This window comes from Schistocerca nitens, chromosome 5 (genome assembly GCF_023898315.1).
Source record: "Schistocerca nitens isolate TAMUIC-IGC-003100 chromosome 5, iqSchNite1.1, whole genome shotgun sequence".
Taxonomy (NCBI): Eukaryota; Metazoa; Arthropoda; class Insecta; order Orthoptera; family Acrididae; genus Schistocerca; species Schistocerca nitens.
In genome coordinates this window covers 799906912-799925580 of record NC_064618.1, presented here as the reverse complement: position 1 = coordinate 799925580, position 18669 = coordinate 799906912, and the positions used below count along the sequence as shown (strand labels likewise).

Here is an 18669-nt window from a genome sequence, read left to right as displayed (position 1 = left end):
ACACAAGTACATACCATCTACGGGTATCTAAATGATTATCGTTGCAGCTCTCTGTGAGGGGTAGAGCAACGACAACACAGTTCATTAACACATTAAATGAATTCGCAACTGCGAATAGGAAAACCATCAACTATAGAATGGAATGGCGACAATTAATATTTGTGCCGGATCGGCACTCGAACCTGCGTTTCCCGCTTATCGCGAAAAACTTCCATACGTCGTCAACCATGCGTCTACGACCTATACTCGTACATCCATTGTGTACACTACTGTCATTAAAATTGCTACACCAAGAAGAAATGCAGATGATAAAAGGGTATTCACTGAACAAATATATTACACTAGAACTGACATGTGATTACATTTTCACGCAATATGGGTGCATAGATCCTGAGAAATCAGTACCCAGAACAACCACCTCTGGCCCTAATAACGGCCTTGATACGCCTGGCCATTGAGTCAAACAGAGCTTGGATGGCGTGTACAGGTACAGCTGCCCATGCAAATTCAACACGATACCACAGTTCATCAAGAGTAGTGGCTAGCGTATTGTGACGAGCCAGTTGCTCGGCCACCATTGACCAGACGTTTTCAATTGGTCTGGAGAATGTGCTGGCCAGGGCAGCAGTCGAACATTTTCTGTATCCAGAAAGGCCCGTACAGGATCTGCAACATGCGGTCGTGCATTATGCTGCTGAAATGTAGGGTTTCACAGGGATCGAATGAAGGGTAGAAACACGGGTCGTAACACATCTGAAATGTAACGTCCACTGTTCAAAGTGCCGTCAATGCGAACAACAGGTGACCGAGACGTGTAACCAATGGCACCCCATACCATCACGCAGGGTGATACGCCAGTATGGCGATGACGAATACACGCTTCCAATGTGCGTTCACCGCGATGTCGCCAAACACGGATGCGACCATCATGATGCTGTAAACAGAACCTGGATTCATCCGAAAAAATGACGTTTTGCCATTCGTGCACTCAGGTTCGTCGTTGAGTACACCATCGCAGGCGCTCCTGTCTGTGATGCAGCGTCAAGGGTAACCGCAGCCATGATCTCCTAGCTGATATTCCATACTGCTGCAAACGTCGTCGAACTGTTCGTGCAGATTGTTGTTGTCTTGCAAATGTCCCCATCTCTTGACTGAGGGATCGGGACTTGGATGCACGATCCGTTACAGCCATGCGGATAAGATGCCTGTCATCTCGATTGATAGTGATACGAGGCCGTTGGGATCCAGCACGGCGTTCCGTATTACCCTCCTGAATCCACCGATTCCATATTCTGCTAACAGTCATTGAATCTCGACCAACGCGAGCAGCAATGTCGCGATACGATAAACCGCAATCGCAATAGGCTACAATCCGACGTTTATCAAAGTCGGAAACGTGATGGTACGCATTTCTCCTCCTTACACGAAGCATAACAACGACATTTCACCAGGCAACGCCGGTCAAATGCTGTTTGTGTATGAGAAATCGGCTGGAAACTTTCCTCATATCAGCACGTTGTAGGTGTCGCCGCCGGCGCCAACCTTGTATGAATGCTCTGAAAAGCTAATCATTTGCATATCACAGCATCTTCTTCCTGTCGGTTAAATTTCGCGTCTGTAGCACGTCATCTTCGTGGTGTAGCAATTTTAATAGCCAGAAGTGTATATTCTCGTACAGGTCAGACGTTGTTCTTGGAAGTCGCTTGCCCGATATTGGCAGGATAAATACGATACTGCAGTGCCTGTGTTATTCTGATTACGATGCCAAGATCCTCTGGACATGCATTCATGTCCAAACGAAAAGGCACTGCGGCGACTACAGCCGTTATGAAACACATGAAATGAATTCGCAATTGCGAATAAGGACAACCATCAGCTGCAGAGTTCATTAGTATTCAGATTGAATTTTTCACTCTGCAGCAGAGTGCGCGTTGATATGATTGAAACTACGTGCTGGATCGGGGCTCGAAAATAGTTTCTTTCACAGTCTAGTGCTCTACCAAATGAGATACCCAATCACGACTTATGACTGGTCCTCAGAGCTTTACTTCCGTCAGTACCTCATACAATACTTTGCAAACTTCAAGAAATTCTCCTTCGAAACCTATAGGACTAGCTCTTCTGAAAGAAAGGGTGTTGCAAGGACGTGGCTTAGGCACAGCCAGACGAACGTTTCGAGACTGAATTTTTCACTGTGCAGTGGAGAATGCGCTGATACGAAACTTCCTGATAGATTAAAACTGCGTGCCTGACCGAGACTCGAACCTGGAGCCTTCGCGGAGATGCTCTTTACCGATGGAGCTATCCAAGGACGACCATCAAACCGTCGTCACAGCTCTACTTCCACCAACACCTCATCTACGTTCAGCCTGCCAGGAAGTTTCATATCAGCGCACACTCTGCGGCAAAGAGAAAAATTAATTCTGGCAACATATTCCACGCTGTGGCTAATTGTAAGTCATGTCTCTACAATATCCTTTCTTCCAAGTTTCGCAGGAGAACTCCTGTGACAATATTCTCGTGTTTTTGGGCCGTAATCATGTAACAATATTTGAATGATATTTCCGCCACTTGACTGTGCAAACTTCTTTATTTTATATCACTGTCGTGATTTAGGTCTTAAGCCATTGTCAAGTACAGAAATATTCGGTATGATTAACCTTTGTTAAGTGAAGTCATCGTCAAGATTTATTAAACTGTTCAACGGATTTTGACGGTGACCTCACTTAACAAAGTCTAGTCATGCCGAACATTATTCTACTTGCTAATGACTTAAGACCTAAATCATGACATTAATATAAAATAAAAAAGTCTGTACAGTCAAATGGCGGAAATATCATTCAAACGACATCTGTGACGTTTGGAAGGTAGGAGATGATGTGCTGGCGGAACTAAGTTTCGAAGCTGGGAGACGACATACTGGCGGAACTAAGCTGTGAGGACTTAAAGTAAAAGAAGCCCATTCTTCTTCGTGATAAATAATGTGCGCCCTTCTGTCATCCAAGATGACAATAGCACGGTTTTCTGGACGGTGTGCCTACTTCCCTCGTTACACGAACACTCAAGCTTCTTATCAACTGGTCGCTAACTCATCCCTATCTGGTCATATTTATAACAGCGGGTTAAACATAGCAGTCAAAATCCCTGCATATTTGTAGCTCTACGGGATCTAATCATTAAGAAGTAACTTTAGATGAATATGGTATAGCTGAAGAAACTAGTACACTTTTTTCCTCACTAAACTGAGGCCATTCTCGGAGCAAGAAGCGATTTTACGCTGTTTTAACGTGACGTCACCTGGGGGTGATTAATCACGACGGCCGTTCAATAAGTAATGCAACACATTTTTTTTTCTGAAAGCAGGTTGGTTTTATTCAGGATTCCAGTACACGGTATAATTCCCCGAGTCTTTTGGCTACAAAACCCTACATTTCAACATAATCTCCGTTCAATGCGACCTTACGCCATCTTATTGAGAAAGCACATGTACCCGCATGGTACCACTCTATTGGTCGACGTCCTGCTTTATCAGTAATCATCCAAGTACTGCTTCCCGCGGAGTGCATTCTTCAACGGACCAAACAGAAAACCAAAGTCGGAAGCTGCTAGATCGGGCTGTAGGGTAGATGAGGAACAACCGTCCATTGAAGTTTTGCGAGCTCCTCTCGGTTGCACAGACTGGTGTGTGGCCTTGCGATGTCATGGAGAAGGAAAGTTCCTTTGAGTTTTTGTGGCGACGGACACGTTCGAACACTGGAAATGAGCGTTTGGCGTCATTGGCCGGAAGGCCCCTTGCGGGGCAGGTCCGGCCGTCTTGGTGCAGGTCGCCACACAGGGTAGCTCAGTCAGTACACTTGTTCACGAAAGGGTGTGGTCGGGGGTTGGGGCCCAAGTCAGGTACACAGTTTAAATCTGCCTGGAAGTTATATACCAGAGCACACTTCACTGCAAAGTGAAAAATTCATTTTGGAAGTATCCCCCAGGTTGTAGCTAAGCCAAGTCTCCGCAGTACTCTTTCTTCCACGAGTGCTAGACCTGGAAGTTTCGCAGGAGAATTCGCAATACATATGGCTGCATCATGAGCGGTTGCACGTCGGGCGACATGCGCGCCAGATGGGTATGAAATGATGATGAAGACAACGTAACACCCAGTCCCTGAGCGGAGAAAATATCCGCCCCACCCGGGAATCGAAGCCGGGCCCGTAGAACGGTAATCCGTCAAGCTGACCACTCAGCTAGTTCGAGAACTGCAAGAGTCACAGCTGTATGCGGCCGGCTGACACGCGGGAGATCGGACGGGTTTGCACGACCTTGTTGCGATGACGGACAGACGCCTCACCCGACTACTCAGCGTGCTTTTGTTCACCAGCAGGTTTCCGTAGACATTCTACATGCGTCTATAGATATCTGCGATGCTCTGATTTTCCACCATAAGAAACTCAATGACAGCTCTCTGCTTGGAAAGCACCTCTACTCTTCGACCATAAATACACTCCTGGAAATGGAAAAAAGAACACATTGACACCGGTGTGTCAGACCCACAATACTTGCTCCGAACACTGCGAGAGGGCTGTACACGCAATGATCACACGCACGGCACAGCGGACACACCAGGAACCGCGGTGTTGGCCGTCGAATGGCGCTAGCTGCGCAGCATTTGTGCACCGCCGCCGTCAGTGTCAGCCAGTTTGCCGTGGCATACGGAGCTCCATCGCAGTCTTTAACACTGGTAGCATGCCGCGACAGCGTGGACGTGAACCATATGTGCAGTTGACGGACTTTGAGCGAGGGCGTATAGTGGGCATGCGGGAGGCCGGGTGGACGTACCGCCGAATTGCTCAACACGTGGGGCGTGAGGTCTCCACAGTACATCGATGTTGTCGCCAGTGGTCGGCGGAAGGTGCACGTGCCCGTCGACCTGGGACCGGACCGCAGCGACGCACGGATGCACGCCAAGACCGTAGGATCCTACGCAGTGCCGTAGGGGACCGCACCGCCACTTCCCAGCAAATTAGGGACACTGTTGCTCCTGGGGTATCGGCGAGGACCATTCGCAACCGTCTCCATGAAGCTGGGCTACGGTCCCGCACACCGTTAGGCCGTCTTCCGCTCACGCCCCAACATCGTGCAGCCCGCCTCCAGTGGTGTCGCGACAGGCGTGAATGGAGGGACGAATGGAGACGTGTCGTCTTCAGCGATGAGAGTCGCTTCTGCCTTGGTGCCAATGATGGTCGTATGCGTGTTTGGCGCCGTGCAGGTGAGCGCCACAATCAGGACTGCATACGACCGAGGCACACAGGGCCAACACCCGGCATCATGGTGTGGGGAGCGATCTCCTACACTGGCCGTACACCACTGGTGATCGTCGAGGGGACACTGAATAGTGCACGGTACATCCAAACCGTCATCGAACCCATCGTTCTACCATTCCTAGACCGGCAAGGGAACTTGCTGTTCCAACAGGACAATGCACGTCCGCATGTATCCCGTGCCACCCAACGTGCTCTAGAAGGTGTAAGTCAACTACCCTGGCCAGCAAGATCTCCGGATCTGTCCCCCATTGAGCATGTTTGGGACTGGATGAAGCGTCGTCTCACGCGGTCTGCACGTCCAGCACGAACGCTGGTCCAACTGAGGCGCCAGGTGGAAATGGCATGGCAAGCCGTTCCACAGGACTACATCCAGCATCTCTACGATCGTCTCCATGGGAGAATAGCAGCCTGCATTGCTGCGAAAGGTGGATATACACTGTACTAGTGCCGACAATGTGCATGCTCTGTTGCCTGTGTCTATGTGCCTGTGGTTCTGTCAGTGTGATCATGTGATGTATCTGACCCCAGGAATGTGTCAATAAAGTTTCCCCTTCCTGGGACAATGAATTCACGGTGTTCTTATTTCAATTTCCAGGAGTGTATAATAGACTGGCCCTGAAGTCATTTTCGTGGCTCCAACATCTCTGGGCCAAAGTCACGTGAATGTTGGCAAAACATGGTTGTTTCGTGTTGCGCTTATGGCTGTACTCAGCGTTTTGTCGGGGGAAATGGCATTACATTTCACGTGTGTTTCTATGATAGTGCAGATGCGTTTATTGAAATCTGCTGAAGTGACTTTTATATGTTTTTTACACTTGAAATAGAGTATCACGTAAATTAAAGTGTTGAAAGTGATGCCTGTAAAGTCAGACTCATATTACATTTTGGAAAGTATCTGTGATAATTCCGTTACAAAAGTAAGTATAACTGTTTCTCGTTGCTACTCATAAGGTCCCTAAGGATGAAAACCGAAGGCAGCTTTGGATACAGTCCCTGAAACGGAAAAACTTTAAGCCATCTGCACATACGCGCCTTTTTGTATATACAAGTGAGATTATAGTAAGGTAAGAGCACCTATAGTCGACACATGAAGAGAATTTTTTCCTACCTTCTAATACTATTAAATAAATGTAGGCTCCAAAATTATTTTCTGAAACTTCAAAGTCTCACCTTTCATCTGAAATATCATTTTTTTAAACTGATAGTTTAAACTTTTGTAAAAATAGTGGAACTGAACCTTTGAAGTGCACCTAAAATTGATACTCTAAAATGGACCTGCTCCTAAAGTCGACAATTTTGGCACGTATAGTTGACATAATTCCCATATCCCATTTTCTTTTATAAGTTACTAGAGCTCAAAACGCGGCGATTCCAATATTTAAAGTTTTCAGACGAGCCCACTCTTACTGTTTACAAGAATTTTAACGACATTTTACTTTAATTGATAGTTTATAGTAATTTCGTCCCGCTGCCCACCAGAGGGGCGTTCGATGTATTTGTTAGATTTTATAAATGGTACTGTGAACAAATCCAGGTCAAATCCAGTTCTGACGTAATTTTTCGCAAATAAAAAGGTAATTTTCGTTGGAAGCGTTTGACAGTAAATTGAGAAATGTGGGTAAAATACGATACAAACATAGGATGGCAGACCGCTGATTTGAAATCCCGCCACGTTTTGCCAACAGTCACGTGGTTTATGTTGGAGCCACACCAGCCCTATAGCTTCTGCACAGCAAGGCCAGTCTACTAGTATCTATGGTCGAAGCCTCTACTACAGACGCCATTTTGAAGACTATGTATGCGCCGCCACCTGTCGGAACTTCCACGAAGGTATAGGAGCTGAAGCAGAAATATTCCACCATGTCCCATAGGAAATTCCGCAACTTTTCAACCGATCATTACTTATTGAACTCCCCTTGTATTTGTTCGTGGTGCTTACCTGCTTACATCGAAACATAAAGAATGCATCTCCAGTCGGAGCTAGGCCTGTCTCTTATCACGTCAAAGTTTCTGAAACGATAAGCCGGAACCACGATTGCTCTGACAGCGATCGACTGCGCTTCTGCCGAAACGTTGGACGTACCTGAGAGGACGGAAATAAGAGACGCCAGCCAGTGCGCTATGACTCACCTTGTCGGTGGCGACTTCGGGTGAAAGCCACGTAGCCTGTGACCGGTGACGGTTGGTCGCTGGACGCCGAGTGCCTCTCCAGACGTCTGACTGTCGTAGAAGAAGGCCCGCCGTAGTTCCGTGGGGAGGGGCTCCGGAAGTCGCGCGCGTGTCCAGACGTGGACGTCGCTCACGTAACACGAAAGCAGCCCTCCCCCCCCCCCCCCCCCCCCTACTGTCCTACCTTCCGGTGACTTTGTGTCCTACCCCACTGTGCGCAGATCCGCCACAGAGATTTAGAACCTGCGGGCCGGAACATTATTGCCCCCTTCCTGGCCCCGCGTGACTTTCACCAGCTCGATACCAAAAGCTACGAAGTCATATAACTCGTTCCGCCCAGTTTCGCTGTGAGCACGTCTCGCCAAACGGCCACCTCTTTCGCACACATGCCGGTAGGAAGAACACGTTCAGTTTCTGGTTTCCTGCTAGCTTTCCAATTTCTTGTGGCCCGTCTGGCCCACTGCGTGCACATTGTAGAGTGACACTGCGTTTTGCGTGTCACTACCCTCTACTGCTCCGTCTTAACGTCTACATCAAGATTTATACTTATACCCTTACTCTGCAGTAAGGTTCGTAGAACCACTTGCAGACTACTTCACGACCGTTCCACTCTCGGACAGCACGTGGGGAAAATGATAACCTAAATCTTCCCGCGCAAGCTCTGATTTATTTTATTACGATGGTCATTTGTGTCTTTGTAAGTTGATGCCAACAAAACGCTACAGTCTGGAGCCGAGCGACCGCTACGGTCGTAGATTCGAATCCTGCCTCGGGCATGGATGTGTGTGATGTCCTTTGGTTAGTTAGGTTTAATTAGTTCAAAGTTTTAGGCGACTGATAACCTCAGAAGTTAAGTCGCATAGTGCTCAGAGCCATTTGAACCATTTTTTTGCCATCAAAATATTTACTTTGGAATTATAAATAGGTTGGCCTCTGGCAGCAAGGATGGTTTTCAATTTCTTTATTGCATTATCGATTTCGGGACTACCAGCCCTATCCCCACATGCACTTTGTACACTATGCGATCAAAAGTATCCGGACACCTGGCTGAAAATGACTTACAAGTTCGTGGCACCCTCCATCGGTAATTCGGGAATTCAATATGGTCTTGGCACACCCAGCTTCCACTCTCGCAGGCATACGTTCAATCAGGTGCTGGAAGGTTTCTTGAGGAATGGCAACCCATTCTTCACGGAGTGCCGCACTGAGGAGAGGAATCGATGTCGGCCGGTGAGGCCTGGCACGAAGTCGGCGTTCCGAAACGTCCCAAAGGCCTGTACGATTTTGTGCTGTACGTGTCCCTTCACGTTTCCAATTCACTATCACATCGGAAACAGTGGACCTAGGGATGTTTAGGAGTGTGGAAATCTCGCGTTCAGATGTATGACACAAGTGACGCCCAATCACCTGACCACGTTCGAAGTTCGTGAGTTCCGCAGCGTCCCCCATTCTGCTCTCTCACGTTGTATAATGACTACTGAGGTCGCTGGTATGGAATACCTGGCAGTAGGTGGCAGTACAATGCACCTAATACGAAAAACGTAAGATTTGGGGGGTATCCGGACACCTTTGATCACATTGTGTATATATACATCTGACTGATGTTATGTACGAGTACACAGGATGTCCCAGGAGGAATGGTCAGTATTCAGGGATATTACAGGAACGATTATTCGAAGCAGAGAAGTCCAGTAAACAAGGGCTGTAAAATGCATACCATAAGAGCTGTGGGCGCTCATTCATCTTTGATATTGTGAAACAAATCTCTTCTACTGCAAACTACTTGGTTTCCATATACTGGGAGGCGGTACTATGGACCGCAACAAGAAAAAATGCCTGTAAGCATGGCCTTTAAAGTGCGTACCTTAAGAACTATCAGCACTTGTCCATCTTCGCTACTGTGAAACACGTCTCTTCTATTGAACAAGTACTCATAGCTCTTAATGTATGCCTTTTGAGGAGACGTGTATACTTGACAAATTTTTCTTGTTTTCATCCACGATACCTCATTCCAAAATACGGAAAGCAAAGAGCTTACAGTAAAAGAGATTTGTTTCACGGTATTTAAGATCAAGAAGTATTCATAGATCATAAAGCACGCATTTTAGAGCCCATTTTTACTAGACTGTTTGCTTCGAATGATTTTTCGTGTCATATTCATGAATATTGACCATTTCTCCTGGAACACCCTGTACGCCTAACATCCATTCGATGTATATATACAAGATGCATCGGACAATGGGGCTGGTAGTTTCGAAATCGATAATGCAGTAATGAAATTGGAAACCATCCTTTCAGCCAGAGGCCAATCACTTTATAACTGCAGTTCATCATAATACTGCAGTCCCACCTCCAGTCACGGTAGAATGTTCAAGAATATTTTTGCATTCATGGGAGAAAGTTGGTAATTGAAATTTCATGAAATTATCTCGCCGCAACGAAAACGGCTTTGTTTTAATGAATGCCAACCCAGCTCGTTTATCATATCCATGAGACTCTCCCATGTTTCGCGGATAGGAAACGAGACGCCTTTGTTTGAACTTTTTCGCTGTCCTTCCTCAATCCAGTCTAATAAGGATCCCACACCGCCTATCAGTACTCCAGAAAAAGAGGGACATGCGTTGTGTAGGTATCCTCTTTAGCAGATCTGTTACATTTTCCATGTATTCTGGCAACAAAACGCTGTCTTTGATTTGCATTTTCACAACATTTTTTTTTTAAATTATGGTTCCATTTTAAGTTGGTATTAACTGTAAGTCCTAGATATTTAGGTGAACCGACAGCCTTTAAGAATATGTGATTTACTGCCTAAGAGATTTTTTTTTTTTGACCACTCTTGCAGATCACCTCAAGCTTTCTATTGTTCAGGATCAACTGCTCTTTTTACACCCTGAAAATATCATCTTTAAATCATTTTAAAATTCGTTTCGATCTAGTGAAGACGACATCATCTAGAAACCATCCACGAGGGCTGCTCAGACGGTCTTCTAAAAAGTTCATGTACACTACTGGCCATTAAAATTGCTATATCACGAAGATGACGTGCTACAGACACGAAATTTAACCGACAGGAAGAAGATGCTGTGATATGCAGATGATTAGCTTTTCAGAGCATTCACACAAGGTTGGTGCCGGTGGCGACACCTACAACGTGCTGACATGAGGAAAGTTTCCAACCGATTTCTCATACACAAACAGCAGTTGACCGGCGTTGCCTGGTGAAACGTTGTTGTGATGCCTCGTGTAAGGAGGAGAAATGCGTACCATCACGTTTCCGACTTTGATAAAGGTCGGATTGTAGCCTATCGCGTTTGCGGTTTATCGTATCGCGACATTGCTTCTCGCGTTGGTCGAGATCCAATGACTGTTAGCAGAATATGGAATCGGTGGGCTCAGGAGGGTAATACGGAACGCCGTGCTGGATCCCAACGGCCTCGTATCACTATCAATCGAGATGACAGGCATCTTATCCGCATGGCTGTAATGGATCGTGCAGCCACGTCTCGATCCATGAGTCAACAGATGGGGACGTTTGCAAGACAACAACCATCTGCACGAACAGTTCGACGACGTTTGCAGCAGCATAGACTATCAGCTCGGAGACCATGGCTGCGGTTACCCTTGACGCTGCATCACAGACATGAGCGCCTGCGATGGTGTACTCAACGACGAACCTGGGTGCACGAATGGCAAAACGTCATGTTTTCGGATGAATCCAGGTTCTGTTTACAGCATCATGATGGTCGCATCCGTGTTTGGCGACATCGCGGTGAACACACATTGGAAGCGTGTATTCGTCATCGCCATACTGGCGTATCATCCGGCGTGATGGTATGGGGTACCATTGGTTACACGTCTCAGTCATCTCTTGTTCGCATTGACCGCACTTTGAACAGTGGACGTTACATTTCAGATGTGTTACGACCCGTGGCTCTAACCTTCATTCGATCCCTGCGAAACCCTACATTTCAGCAGGATAATGCACGACCGCATGTCGCAGGTCCTGTACGGTCCTTTCTGGATACAGAAAATGTTCGACTGCTGCCCTGGCCAGCACATTCTCTAGATCTCTCACCAATTAAAAACGTCTGGTCAATGGTGGCCGAGCAACTGGCTCGTCACAATAGGCCAGTCACTACTCTTGATGAACTGTGGCATCGTGTTGAAGCTGCATGGGCAGCTGTACCTGTACACGCCATCCAAGCTCTGTTTAACTCAATGCGCAGGCGTATCATGACCGTTATTACGGCCAGAGGTGGTTGTTCTGGGTACTGATTTCTCAGGATCTATGCACCCAAATTGTGAGAAAATGTAATCACATGTCAGTTCTAGTATAATATATTTGTCCAATGAATACCCGTTTATCATCTGCATTTCTTCTTGGTGTAGCAATTTTAATGGCCAGTAGTGTATATTAATAACGGCAAGGAGCTACAAAGATTCCTTGGGAACACCCATTTACAGCTTTTCTGACAGCAAATCAGAGATCCATTTGCACGGCTGAGACGATACACCACAGCCCATAAATCTGATTACAGACCACTTCAGAGAAATTGTAGCAAAATCTTTTAGCAAATCTAAAGATATGAAATGAACATGAGGTCCCTTGTCGATAGTACTCATTACTTCGTGTGAATGAAGACCCAGTTGTATTCGACACCTACACTGGCTTGCGGAACTAAAGGACGAAAGTAGTCTTCATTTCACGTGTCGTTTATAACACCGAAAATGCAGGATACATGGCACCTGCTACCGATATATAATTTTTTTTAGTTGTATGTAAATATTTGTTATTTAAATGCTTTCTTTTAATTAGTAAGGACATTGCCTCACTGTATGTGTACATTTAGGTAGAAGTCTGTTGACGTTTCATTGTATTTATCTGTGTTTTACTGTAAACTTATAAGCTCTGGGAAAAAAGCCAAAGGAATTGTTATTTGTATCGACTAGCAACGATAATAGCAGTGCTTGTGCGTTGTAAAATCTTTGGGTAGGGAGTTGTTGCACAGAGCACGCGGAGAGAGGGAGACGGGTTCCAGATCTTGTAGTGTGCGGAAGTGTGGTGCAGTAGAGAGTACCATTTTCGGCGGCATCATGTACGCGCGCCGGCCAGATGTCCAGAGCAGGAGTACGGACAGTAGACGGGGGAAGAGGCTGTATTAATTACCATTGCCCGCTCCTATAATTAGCCGTGGCTCCATCATATGCTACCGTCTTCCACAACAGCAGCAGTTCCAGCAACACAGTTTCATCGTCGGCTCCGAGTTTTGTCGTATGCACAGCACTGAAGTAAGACTGTTCATTGGTAGAAAACATTAACGGCTGACCCAGCAGCACAACTGAATGTGATTTGATTGATAAGATTTATTTAAATAATAAACAGATAAACTCAGGGCGATTGTGTCCTCATTGCCCCCAGACATTGTTACCAAGCAGGATCCTTGTTCCTCTTTTTTTCCTTATATGCTGAGTGTCATAAGAATAATTTCACTTTTAAGAATTTTAGCCTCAGTCTACTTTCAATTAACTGTTGTACAACAGGCTTCAGTATATGACTAAAGTAAAGCAATTTTATTTTTCAAGTTTGAGAATGAATCATTGGAAAAAATCCAAATCTAAAGAAATGCACAAATTAAGAATGTGGAAGTTGTACTTATTTTACATATAGCTTGGAGCACATGGCTGTTTGGTTTGGTATGTATTCTAGTATTTAATTCTGTTCATGTCAGTAAAAAAGGCTCAGTTGTTCAGACAATAAAAAGAAATCCAATATGCAAAATAAGTAACGACAATGTAAAAAGTGCTTGCTTTTTTCTAAATTTCTTTGATAACGTAATGCTGAGGTCACTGAAAGTCATTGTTCACGTAACGAAGTTCAGTACTAACATACAGTGTAATTGCATACTTTCAAATCATTACTTGATTGCCTTTTTCAAAAGATTAATGCCAAACATAACGTAAGAGTGACTTCCCGGTTTTCTTTATCATTACCTACTCACTTAAAATCAGTGTCAAAAAAAAGTGGCAACCTTTAGTTGCCACATCAGTGTTTAATAATACATGTCTTTCTTTTCTATCGTCTTGTACAGGATTTTGGATGTAAATTGCCATAGTGGGCTGGCGACCGTTAAACACTTCTTTTTCGTTCATTAGTGTAACTTTTGGATTCATAATCAGTGGTACCCCTCTCTGTCTAGTGTTGTTCGTGAGTGAATGCACAAAATAACTTTCATTTTTCAAATTGTAGTGCTGTTCGGTTTAATTACTTTTTATTTTTAGTAGAATTTTCTATCAGAAAGATCGGTTGTACACTTTCCTCCTTCTTATCGGTATCACTTCTTCGGGAAAAATAGCCTTATACAATTAGAAAAAATCCATTAGGCATACAAGTGATCCACGGTCATATTTTATATCGCAAGCAGGATAGGCCGATTAGTAATAGGGAGGTTGCACGTTGACAAGTAATATACATCGATGAAACTTGGACCACACCTAGAAAGAACTGTTACAGCATAGCACAGAAGGTAATTGAAACAAATCGGCAATGAGTACAAAAAAATGGCTCTGAACACTATGGGACTCAACATCTGAGGTCATCAGTCCCGTAGAACTTAGAACTACTTAGACCTAATTAACCTAAGGACATCACACACATCCATGCCCGAGGCAAGATTCGAACCTGCGACCGTAGCAGTCACGCGGTTCTGGTCTGAAGTGCCTAGAACCGCACAGCCACCGCTTCCGGCGCAATTACAGAAACAACATTTTATTGGCACTGAGCACTAAGGGACTTAACTTCTGAGGTCATCAGTCCCGTAGAACTTAGAACTACTTATACCTAACTAACCTAAGAACATCACACACATCCATGCCCGAGGCAGGATTCGAACTTGCGACCATAGCGGTCGCGGGGTTCCAGACTGTAGTGCCTAGAACCGGTTGGCCACCCCAGCCGGCAAGATTTTATTCAAAGGCAATAATTTCACAGACATCACCGTGATTTGTGATGATCTCTTGAACATTACAGAAGGCGGGACATGTGCTCCCAAGTTGGCTACAATGATGACGTTCTTGTGGTAGGGCGTTCCATTTCTGCACCAGCTCGACTGACAAGTTCTGGACGGTCGCTGGTTCATGTGACAATGACAATGTTTGACAATGTTGCCACCTCTCGCCATATGAAGGTACGTGATGCACGCAGAAACATTGTCCAACGTGATCGTCTGGTAGTTCAGGTATTATGGTGTGTGGGATGGATGGAAATATTGTTGCATGGACTTACGTCTAAATTTCTGAACAGGGTACACCCAACGGACAACGTTATTGTGACGCTGTTCTTCCCCCACATACGTCTTACGCATTCGGACGCATATGGATGACAACCCCCCCCCCCCCCCCCTCACCCATGAAGTATGGACCTTGCCGTTGGTGGAGAGGCTTGCGTGCCTCAGCGATATATGTAGATAGCCGTACCGTAGGTGCAACCACAACGGAGGGGTATCTGTTGAGAGGCCAGACAAACATGTGGTTCCTGAAGACGGGCAGCAGCCTTTTCAGTAGTTCAGGGGCAACAGTTTGGATGATTGACTGATCTGCCCTTGTAACACTAACCAAAAGGGCCTTGCTGTGCTGGTACTGCGAACGCCTTAAAGCAAGGGGAAACCAGAGCCGTAATTTTTCCCGAGGGCATGCAGCTTTACTGTATGGTTAAATGATGATGGCGTCCTCTTGTGTAAAATATTCCGGAGATAAAATAGTCTCCCATTCGGATCTCCGGGCGGGGACTACTCAGGAGGACGATGTTATCAGGAGGAAGCCGACCTTGGGCAAGATCAATTTGGATTCCGTAGAAATGTTGGAACACGTGAGGCAATACTGACCCTACGGCTTATCTTAGAAAATAGATTAAGGAAAGGCAAACCTACGTTTCTAGCATTTGTAGACTTAGAGAAAGCTTTTGACAATGCTGACAGGAATACTCGCTTTCAAATTCTGAAGGTGGCAGGGGTAAAATACAGGGAACGAAAGGCTATTTACAATTTGTACAGAAACCAGATGGCAGTTATAAGAGACGAGGGACATGAAAGGGAAGCAGTGGTTGGGAAGGGAGTGAGACAGGGCTGTAGCCTCTCCCCGATGTTAGTCAATCTGTATATTGAGCAAGCAGTAAAGGAAACAAAAGAAAAATTCAGAGTAGTAATTAGAATCCATGGAGAAGAAATAAAAACTTTGAGGTTTGCCGATGACATTGTAATTCTGTCAGAGACAGCAAAGGACCTGGGAGAGCAGCTGAACGGAATGGACAGTGTCTTGAAAGGAGGATATAAGATGAACATCAACAAAAGCAAAACGAGGATAATGGAATGTAGTCGAATTAAATCGGGTGATGCTGAGGGTATTAGGTTAGGAAATGAGACGCTTAAAGTAGTAAATGAGTTTTGCTATTTGGGGAGCAAAATAACTGACGATGGTCGAAGTAGAGAGGATATAAAATGTAGACTGGCAATGGCAAGGAGAGCGTCTCTGGTATGGAGTGTAGCCATGTAACGTTGACGATAAACAGTTTAGACAAAAAGAGAATAGAAGCTTTCGAAATGTGGTGCTACAGAAGAATGCTGTACATTAGATGGGTAGATCACATAAATAATGAGGAGGTATTGAATAGAATTGGGGAGAAGAAGAGCTTGTGGCACAACTTGACTAGAAGAAGGGATCGGTTGGTAGGACATATTCTGAGGCATAAAGGGATCACCAATTTTGTATTAGAGGGCAGCGCGGAGGTTAAAAATCGTAGAGGGAGACCAAGAGATGAATACACTAAGCAGATTCAGAAGGACGTAAGTTGGAGTAGTTAATTGGAGATGAAGAATCTTGCACAGGCTTGAGTAGCATGGAGAGCTGCATCAAACCAGTCTCAGGACTGAAGACCACAACAACATCATGGATGACAATGCGAGACCGCATACAACTGCGGATATGGAGGAGCTCTTCGAACGAGAGCACGTATGGTGTTACAAAAAGAATATACATATTTCAAACGCATGTATTTATTAAACTGTAAGTATACAACTTTGAAATTTGGAACACATATTTACGAATTTCTCAAGTTTTGTTTACAGATGTTCAATATGTGCTCCACCTTCGAGACGAACAATATCACATCGATACTCGAATTCTTTCCGTATTCGGATGGGGGAGCATTTTGTGTCTGTACGCATCTAGTTCTTCGACTCTTCTAAGTTCTGTGGTAGTGCTGGTGCATAAACGTTGTCCTTAATGAAACTCCACAGGAAGAAGTCACAAGGCGTCAAATTCTGTGACTGTGGAGGCCAACTGAGACGGGTTAAGTCGCCGGCTATTTGACGACCTCGATACGGTTTCATTCAGATGTTCACACATTGGAGACTCCAGTGATAGAGTGTTCCATTTTGTTCAAAAATGAAATTGTTCTCGTTCAGCCTCGGAAACAACAGCAGAACTAGTACTCCTGAAAGAAAGGATACTGCGAAGACATGGTTTAGCCACAGCCTGGGGGATGTTTCCAGGTTCGCAGGAGAGCTTCTGTAAAGTTTTGAAGGTAGGAGACGAGGTACTGGCAGAAGTAAAGCTGTGAGGACGGGGCGTGAGTCGTGCTTGGGTAGCTCAGCTGGTAGACCACTTGCCCGCGAAAGGCAAAGGTCCCGAGTTCGAGTCTCGGCCCGACACACAGTTTTAATCGGCCAGCAAGTTTCATAATCTGAGAATGTTGCATCCATTCGGAGGATCAGTTTCGTACCTCAACCTGAAACGTCTGTGAACTATATCCGCGGAATTACACTTCGCGGAATTATTTCTGCTGCAGAGTAGCCTGCAACACGTGACGGTGACTAAGCAAAAAGAAAGCAACCGGCTTCTAGCGGCAATAAATAATAATTTAGACAATATATTCGTTCCTCCAATGATCGAGCCATGGCGCAGCAATCCACTGCTCTCATCTACATCCAAATGATTACTATGCAATTGACAATGAAGTGCCTGGCAGAGGATTCATCGTACCACTTAAGTTACTTCCCTATCGTTCCTCCCTGTGTAGGTGGGCGCCAACAAATACCGTCCATGGTTGTGACACGCCCTATTAAGAAACATGTCCTGCCTGTTGTAACCATCATAAATCACGGTGACTTCAGTGAAATTATTGTCTTTGAATAAAAGTGTCTTTTCTGTTCGTCTCACTGCGTATTTCTCGTAATTACCTTCAGTACCATACTGTATCTGTTGTTTCTCTACATGGTCCACGTTTGCTCGAGATATGTTACTTGGCGGTAGCACATCATACGAAAGATACTTTCGTCTTTAACCTTTGGTCTCCAGTGTACATATGCACTAAGGAAGCCGCTCTACAGTGCATGGCGGAAATTTCATCGTACCAATATTATCGTTCTCTTGTTACAGCCACGTATTGGACAAGGAAAAATGCCTATACTCGTATGCCTCTGTGCGTGCCCTTATCTCTTATAATTTGTTCTCATGATCCCTATGGAAGGAATATGATGGTGATAGCTTATTGGCTGTACAGTCTTCTTCGAGTACAGGCTCCCGTACCTATCAAGGTTTCGCAACTACTACTTCGTCTTTCTTCCAAGCCTACTGAGTACTTCTGATACACTTTCTGATACATCGAACTGTTAAAATCATAGTAACACGAATCTGAATTCGTTCGACTTCTGTTGCCTGACCAAATAGCTAAGGACGAATAGTACTAGAACTATATTTAAGAAGTGATTGTACTATCGTCCTGTACGCTGTTTTATTTACAGACGTAAAGCATTTTTCCTGAACCCTTCCAAGAAACCTAAATCTTTCGTTTGACTGCCCTAATACTTATTTTACGTGGTCTTCTGATCTGACATCGCTTATCCGATGTGACTTGCTGAAGGTGTTAACCACACACCACAAACTTTACAGTCGTGTGCTGTTGCCTTATTTATTTTATTGTGGGTATTACCCTGCACCTATACACATTTAAAGAGAGTCGCCACACCTTACACGAAATCGAAATTCTGTAGACAATATAGCCGGCTGCTGTGGCCGTGCGGTTCTAGGCACTTCAGTCTGGAACCGCGTGCCCGCTACTGTCGCAGGTTCGAATCCTGCCTCGGGCATGGATGTGTGTGATGTCCTTAGCTTAGTTAAGTTTAAGTAGTTCTAA

The 18669-nt window shown here is 45.2% G+C and overlaps 1 protein-coding gene across 1 annotated transcript in view; it reads right to left on the bottom strand.

Annotated features, from left to right (window-relative positions):
• Nucleotides 1-7567, bottom strand: part of LOC126260930 (clavesin-2) — a 343358-nt gene extending 335791 nt beyond the window's left edge. The window contains exon 1 of the mRNA XM_049958431.1: nt 7443-7567. The gene's annotated coding sequence lies outside the window, so the exon portion shown is untranslated. The remainder of the gene's footprint in view (nt 1-7442) is intronic.
• Between the last annotated feature and the right edge of the window lie 11102 nt (nt 7568-18669).